Here is a 9,441-nt window from a genome sequence, read left to right on the forward strand (position 1 = left end):
TCTGAATCACCGTCGGACACCACCGATTTGAACAACCACCGCCACCACCACTGACCACCTCCATCTGAACCACTACGGACCACCATCGATTTGAATCACTGCGGACCACCACTATCTGAACCACTGTGGACCACCACCGATCTGAACCACCGCCGACCACCGTCGATTTAGTAACATCGTTTGGCTCATGATTATATTTGGGTTGCGTATTTTATATTGTTTTACATATTAAATAATTATTTTATTAAAGTATTTTTAGTTTAAAAAAATTAAAATTTTCAAAAAAGGACATTTTGGTCATTTATCAAAATTATATTTCAATTCTAAAGCTACATTATGTGAACCAAACAGAAAGATTCCAATTTCTTAACAGATTCCATTCTAATGTCTACCAACCAAACAGGTGGTCAAACCTGACAACATTCCATTCCAATTCCTTCAAAGTCAAATTTCTTTAACAGATTCCATTCCATCCAAAAACATTCTGCGAACCAAACACCGCCTAAGAAAAGTAACAGTAAGCTATAGAGGGAGTTTTAAGACATGCCTTCCATGAGAGATGGAAAGTTATAAACTATCGATTAGGCTTTAACAGATAGAAACTCCAGTGATGGAGCGGGATATGATGGAGTGGATATTGTTGCTAAAAGAAAAGTGTACCTAAAACGGTACATAAAGTTACCTCACTTCCAACCGATTAATAGGAAGTGTATATTGGAAGGTTGACAAAATTTGGGTGGATAGGAAAGTAATGATGCATAAAGTGCCATACTTAACAATCTCGGGTAGCGATCCAAGATTTGCATCACGTGTTCATGCAAGTTTTTTATAAGGGATATGGAAAATGTTGAACTTGGGCAAAACATACCATCCTTGGACTCAGGGTCAAGGAGAGGAAATTTTTTAAAATTGTTGGATTGGTTGGAAGGTTAGATGTTTATACTTCAAGGAAGTAAGCATCATAAAATGTCAATAGTAGAGTTGGTTTACAACATCAATTAACATTTAAATGTCCAAGCAGAGCATTGAGGCATTTGAATATGACATGTGTGATGCTAGTATGTTTAACTATCATGAACATGTATAGATCTACAGACATTAGTTAAACTTTGCATGAGTACACAAGAGGTTGAATGTCGTACTTAATAAGAAGAGCTACACTAATAAGATATGAAGACCAATTATCGGTTGGGTTTGGATGACCCTAGAATGTCACCATGGAAAGGAATGGTGCATTTAAGTAAACATGGAAAGTTAAGTCCAAGATATGTAGAATCATTCGAGATGATATCAATAGTAAATAAGGTGGCATATTGTTTGAAGTTGCCCAAATAATTACTGGGGATTTATTACACATTCTGTGTGTCAATTTTGGAAAAAGGTCTAGTTGACGAATTAGCAACTTTGACTTTGAAAAAAATGTGAAAAAATAAAGTATGTCGAAGAACCGATACAGGTTTTGGACGGGAAAATGAAAAGGTTGCAGAACACGACCACCTCGCTGGTCTTGGTTAAGTGGAAGTTCAAGAAAGGGTTAAAAAAATTGTAGGACTCTGAAATGGAGATGAGACTCGTAATTGTTCGACGTAGATTGATTTCGAAGACGAAATTCCTTTTTAGTGGGGGAGAGTTGTAACACCCTAAAAATTTATGATTCGTAAAATAAATAAATGTTAAGGGTTAAAATTTAAATAGTAATGACATATGGGATTAAAGTGTCGATACTCGAAAAATATGATTTTATTGCAATAAATAAAATCAATAAAAAAGGAAATGAAACATTTTGTATTTAATTGATTTGGGATGAAAATGAAGAAAGAAAAACAGAAGGGACTAGTTCTGCCAAAAGTAGAAAACTAATTTGGAAATGATTGAAATTTGGGAAATCATTCCCCAAATCACGTTTTTCCTATTCTAGAGATTGTTTGACGCCCTATAAATTGGAATTTTTGGCTGAAATTTTGTGGAGACATTCCTAAGGATGTAAGGGAGTAAACGTTTTTGGAATTTCGAGATTTCATCAAGAAACGAGAGAGATATCGAGTTTGAAGCGGCATAGGGCCATTCCGCACAAAAACGACGATTGGAGGTAAAATACTCAACCAAAATTGATGTATAATATATAGTTGGTTTCGTTTTTCAATTATCTTTCTGTTGGTACAAGTCTCGTGGGCTATGGTGGCTTGTACGTAGAGCGGTTTAGGCTAGAAGCTGCTGTGGCGGCGGCTCGACGAGATTCGGGTACAAAAACTCAAAATACGAGTTTAATATTGAACCGTAGGGGCTGTAAATTTGGATACGATTTGGGATTAATATTTTATATAAGATTTTGTTGAAAAGAGATTTGAGGCTCGTTTATTTACTTGGATTAATCGAAATAAATCAGGATGTTTTGATTAAGTTGGTCAAGATTTGGACATCAATTGTAAAAGTTATTAATTAATTGAAGTTTCCTATTTAAATTATAAGAAATAATTTAAGAACTTATTTCGGGAGTTGTGACTAGATAATTGTGGGATCGGACGTTTTTATAACGAGAATCGTATATAATTAAATGTTGGGTTTAATACGTCGTAATTTATTTTGGATGTGAAAAGAATTCCATTGGTGAGGGGGTATATGGCGACGAGGTATGCTTGGGGTTGACCCGTTGACCATTCTTACCCCAAAGTTGGCCTATTTGACTTTCGGGTTGATTTTTTGGGGAAATGCCAATACTCTAATTATTGAAATATAATTACATGTTATAGGATATTACTCAGGGACGAGGTTTAGCCAAACAGAGCTATTAAGGTGAGTCTTCATGAGACATTAACTGGGATGCATGCTTATGTACAAATTAATTGAGCATTACGATATTTTTATGTACATGTTTATGTTTTTTTTACATGTATATGAATTATCATTGTGGGTTGCATGCTATTTGTTTACGTGTTTTTAAACATTAATTAACATGTTATAAACGGGTTAATATTTTTGTCGGGTATGGGAAGGGGTCAAAAGTCATAGGGATGGCACATCCTAGGGATGGGTGACCGGACAAGGGATAGCCGTGTAACCCGGGGAAGTACCGATGACAGTAAGACCTTAACCCGACGAGAAATTAAGAGATCTCATTATTATTTCAAAAGGGTTTGAAACAAATGTGTATATTTTTTTATTTGGGGAATTGTTTGTTTTATGCATGATGAGGTGTGTATGATTGTGCACAAAAACCATGAACTCACCGAGCTTTGTAAAGCTGGTTATTAGTATGCATCTCAGGTGCAAGAGGTTCAAGGGTGGACAAGAGCGAGGTTCTCTCATAGATAATTATATTATTATATTTCGGATGTTTAGGTTTATGCTTAAACTCATTTTGTAATGTAACCAGGTATAGGACGGTTAACGTTGAGCTATTAATTTTAATTGAATTTGTAAGACTTCCGCTGTAATAAGGCTTTATTAGCCACTATATTTTGGGGTTATTTATTGAGAATGACGTGACACACCTCATGGTGAAAATGAGGGTGTTACATTTTTTGTTTTGATTTGATGAAATATAATTTTAGAAGATCAACGGATTTATAGGGCGCTCAAAATAGTTTCATTAAATTAAAAAAAAAATTGACCCTTTTGCCCTTATTTACATATTCACATTAAATATTGGAGAGTTATTTTTGAAATCTCAGTAATTAATTTTTCTTTTATTATCGACCATTGATTATTAATTTGTGTGGTTGAGATTGGATCTCACGGTTACCACAAACAACTCAGTTCTTCCTTAAATGGGCTCATATATATATATATATATATATATATATATATATAGGTGGAGGTTCAAACGAGAACCTCTGTGATTTACGAGAACGCGAGAACAACCCAATAACCTCAAACTTTTTTAATTAATAAATTAATTTATATTATATATAAATAATTTAATAAGGGCAATATATATAATTAAGTAATTTTTATAATTTTTATTTTATTTTAATTAATCGTAATTATCTTTTTGTTGATCACGTTTCCATGACTTTTCCTCTGGTTAGTTTTCTTATCTAACATTCTTCTCCAGATCGTCATGAGAGTCGAATTTCTTAATACCTTTTCTTCATATACTCGTACAATGTAACGAGATACATCTTGATTCATTTTATTATTTTTCTTTGTCGATTTTAAATTACGGTTTTATATGATTTTGAGAAATTGATAATGGTTTTATGTTTAAATAAAATATAAAACTTAAACACCCCATAAAAAATTAAAAAAATTTAAATTTAGAATTAATAATGATATAGGTTTAATAATATAATGTTTTTATAAAGATAATAATTAAATATTTTATTTGAATTCAATGAGTATTTTAATAATATTTTAATTTTTTATATTTAAATTAATGTTTATCTTGTATTTAACTATATTTATCAGTTAATTATATGAATTCAAACATGCATCATTATCTATAATCTTAAATTTTAAATAATATACATCAATAATCAATATTTAAGACATAAAAAAGTTTTTAAACTTTGTCTCACTTTCTTTTATTATATAATATTAGAAGGGTACTCGCGCAATGCAGCGAGATAAATCACCATTTTAATGTTTAGTTTTTATTTTTCTCTATCGATATAATATGATTTTATGTGGTTTTGAGAAAACGATAATGTTTTTATTTTTGAATTAAATATAAATTTGAATATAGCATAAAAATTTGAAAAAAAATAAATCGATATTAGTATCAAATCAACTATTTAATAATTCTCGTTTTTTATGTAACTTCTTTAATTCAATTTTTTATTATACGTTATTTTAAATTTAATAACAAAGTAAAGGAAGAAAGAAGAGGAAGGAAAGAAAGAAAGGGTTTAGGGTTTTTTTTTTGGAAAAAGGGACGAAACCCCAAGAAATTTTTTATTGATAAAATAAAAGTTACAAAAAATAGGAATGGGCATACCTACTCAATACAAAAATCAAGTATAAAGAACCAACCCAAAACCAACCAAACAAGACCAAAACAAAAGGGACAATGGCCCAAGAGGGAGTCCAGCCCAAAGCAACATATAAGAGCCCAAGTGCAAAAAGCAAACATCAGTCCAAACACCATAGTCCACAAAACCTTGAGGCCCATGATAAACTACAGCCCAAAACTCAAACCGGAAATGCAATCCAAAGGCCATAACATTCAGATTATGAAGCCCAACCCAAATCCATCTAAGACAGCAGTCCATGCTTCATGTTTGCGTGAGGCCCAAAGACACCATAGTCCAGAAACAGAATGATACAACACAAAAACAAACAGCCCAGACCCTCCATCATCGAATCAAAACCCTCAAACCACACTTATCAATCGGCATCAACACAAGAACACAACAGATGCTCAGGCCAACGATGCTTTGATCCAATCAGACGTCTAAATCAATCGTCGATACCGCAAAACAGCTTCCAAACCCAAACCATCGATAAAGCTTGGAGATTGGAACCAAACAAACCCTCAATCGGGTGTCTATTGGTAGCATCGATAATCCACAAACATTAAATCCCATCAATAGTCCTCAGATTTCAAACCCCAACGATAATCAGCCATTCCAAACAGGCCTCTCCTATGTAAATGTGAACCCAGTAACCATAAAACACCAGCATTGAAAAAAACCCCTACAAGAATCGACAGCATCACCATCGCCATTTGATCCAAAAATCGAGCAAACAGTCAACACTCACCATCACCGTACCGTTGATGGTCAGAATTTGGAGAAAACCAACCGAACCCATCATGATTGGAATTTGGATTAAGCTTCAATCTTGAAAGAAGCCGCATACAACAAAAGAGATTAGGGCACGAAATTGGAATACTTAGTGTAGTATGGGGTAGAAGGAGGTTGCATAGGTGATCAAGATTTGAAATTTGCCCAAAAAATTCATCTTGAATGAAACGATATAGACACAACTAGGGGTGAGCAGCGAAATCGGGTACCCGTTTGCGGAACCGGAACCGATATGAGTGGTTCCGGTTCCGGTTCCTAAAATACGGAACCGATTGAGAACGTTTCCGTTTCCAGTTCCGGTTCTCAGTTTTTCGGAACCGTTACCCGCCGGGTACCCGGAACCGGCGGTTGTTTTTCAATAAAAAAATAATTGATTTTTTTCAATACCAAATTTATATTAAGTTACATCTTCAAATGAAGCGGTCATCTTCATTCTTCATCTACTTTTTAGTTCTACTAAACTACAATTCGTAGTATGTAATCGTTAAGTTTTGAACATTTACAATTATAGTATATAATCGTTAAACTTTGAATATTTTCTATTAGTCTATTATGGTTTGTAATGGTTAAACCAATATTTGTAATCATTATTTCGTATAATTTGTATTCTTGTTTATTTAATTTAGTGTTTTGGCAATATTTTATTTTTATTTCTAAATAACAAAATTTTAATATTTTAGAAAGCGGGTACCCGGAACCGGTTCCGGTTCCCGGCGGTTCCGGTTCCAAAAATTCAAGAACCGCTCTAACCGGTTCCGGTTCCGGTTCCAATATCTCAAGAACCGCCTGTTCCGGTTCCGGTTCCGGTTCCAGTTCCTGTCAAAAAGGGCGGGTACCCGCCTATGCTCACCCCTAGACACAACAGCTAACAAGGTTTTCTCAAGCTAAAAACTATGGTCCACTTGTGCAGCATAGGTTAGATGGTGGCTGCATAATTGTATGTGGAACCTTTTCCAATCTTGCCACAAGCACCAATGCCCAAACATATGAAAATCCTCCAAAGCAAATAGTAGTCATGTCCAGAAACCCACTCTTGACTCAGAAATAGAAGATGATCCCTTGTTATGAAATTGGAATTATCTATCACTATTAATTGGAATCCTAAAGTTAGGAAACCAAACTTCATCAGTTCTCAAGCATTATTGCTGGAAACTTCCAACAATATAAACCCTTCATTGCATCACAAGCTTGTCATTTGCATCAAACACATAGGAACAATACTTGTTCCTAAAACACCTCCTTTATATCCATATCAAACCACAAACCATCACCAACTGTAAAGACATAAATCCATACAAAAAACCAACCCCTTATACCTCCTGAGACCACACAATATCTACACAAACACCAACTATAGATATAGGCACCAACCCATAAACACAAATGCCCAGGCAACAGACGAAAGGAGCCAAATAAACGAAAACACACCACAAGCACAATTGCTGGAAAAAGGACCAAATACACACTGTGTAAAACAATAATGTAATGGCGACCACAAAGATCACATTAGCAAGATAAAAACCAAAATAGAAGGAAAAGTATGGAATAAAAGATTGGACCAAGAAAAAAGTCACATTATGACACAAATTTAGGCCAGATCAAAGATCAACAGCCCAAGTATCACAAATGTGGCCAATCACACATTACGGTAGGATCAAAAGATCAACCACCAACTAAGTACTACAAACCAAAGAAAAGATATAAGAAAAACAAAGGTCCATGACAGAAAACAGAATGCGAAAACACCACAAATCAGATTGGCCAAAATAGAAACAAGAGACAGGAAACATCTCCTTTATGGTCAATATTATAAAATAGGCCAAAATGACAGCACACAACTAAAACCAAAACAGAACTCCTTATTCCACTAGAAACCAACTTACAACCCCTGTTTAACCATCCAAACCTCCAAACCCCCATATCACTCCAAGATTAGATCAAAAATTGTACCTGCAAATCAAACAAGTTAGTTAAAAGTATTTTCCCGGCCCCCCCCATCAACATCCCATTATAACCCACATATATCTGGTCCACCCCTTAAAAACCCACCCCACGGATCCTCATATGCAAAAGAAGAATTCCTCATACTCTCTCTAAGAACCAACCAAGACCAACTCAACCATTTGAACCAAACCAACCAAACCAGCAACAGTAGCATCATTTATCAACTTTTTGACCATCCTTACTATGCAAAACTTTAAAACCCCACTTCTTCATAACTTGAGCATACATCCTTCCCTTCTTAAGATCAACACCCAATATCTTTAATCTCACATAATCTTTAATTATGGAGAAAATTCCCTCCACCTTCCTATCTTTATCTTGAAAAATTCTGAAATTCCTCTCTTGCCAAATGAAATACACCACAGCCCCAATTAACCATCTTTTTATTAAACTCCAGAAGGACTTTTTACAAGGCTCAACACTAATCTTGTTTATAAATCTGGTCCATCCATCATCCTTATCAACAACATTCTTTAATAAACCATCCAAATTAGTCAAATTAATAAAAGATTTCCAAACAGCCTTAGCAAACTCACAATCTAGAAAGATATGCTTATGAGACTCCATATGCTTTCTACATAGAACACATTCATTTGTATCACCAATATTCCAACTTATCAGTTTATCCTTTGTCCTCAATCTCTCCTTATAGGCCAACCATAAAATAAACGCATGCCTTGGAGTATTCTGATGAAACCAAACCCAATCAGCCCAACCAACAATCTCTGCCATGTTTAACTTCATTCCAAGCAGTATCAGCTCCAAAATCATTGAATCTGCCCTGACTGTCCCTCCATTTAACCACGTCAACAATATTAGCTCTCAGTTTTGGTTTGTAACTTCCCAAAACAGCACCATGTTTAGCTAATAACTCATAAGGCCATTTCCATGTAAACCCATCCCAGAGATCCTTAACTTTATAGTTAGTAGATAAGCTAGCTTCATACATCTCTCTTTTAGAAATAAACAAACACAAAGGACCAGCCGGATGCCAATTATCAAACTACAAGGAAGACTTAGCCCCATCCCTAATATGATGAACGATATTGTTCCTGAATTTGCCCCTGATTCTCACAATTTTTCTCCAACCCCAAGCTGAATTATGAACCTCTTGCACATCTTAAAAATTCCTTCCTTTCAACCTATATGTTTGTACCCATCTAACCCATAATGACTTTCTTTCATCAATGATACTCCAGATATGCTTAGCAAGAAGAGCAACATTCCAGTCCCTGATAGATCTTATACCCAAGCCACCCTGTTTCTTTTCAAAATAGATCTCCTTCCATGCAACTTTAGCTTTGCCTTTTTGCCCTTCCCAACCATCCCAAAGGAACTTCTTCATTATGCCTTCGATTTCTTTTAGTACAGAGATAAGGATCAAAAATATGGACGACCAATACACCTGAATGGACGAAATAACAGACTTTAGCAACTGTAATCTACCAGCAAAGGATAGACTCTTATTTTTCCAAAGGGGTTCAAACAAGAATCATACCATTTTAATTCAATTTTTAAGTAATCTTGAATTTTAAGTAATATGCATCAATATACAGTACTTTATGCATAACAAAAATATATCGATATTCGTATGAATTTAACTATTTAAAATTCCTCATTTTTTGTGTAATTTTTTAATTCAATTTTTTTATTATAATTTAATTTAGGTACAATAACGAAGTAATTTATATTT

This window comes from Cynara cardunculus, unplaced genomic scaffold, assembly GCF_001531365.2.
Source record: "Cynara cardunculus var. scolymus isolate 2C unplaced genomic scaffold, CcrdV1 Un_Scaffold_5445, whole genome shotgun sequence".
Taxonomy (NCBI): domain Eukaryota; kingdom Viridiplantae; phylum Streptophyta; class Magnoliopsida; order Asterales; family Asteraceae; genus Cynara; species Cynara cardunculus.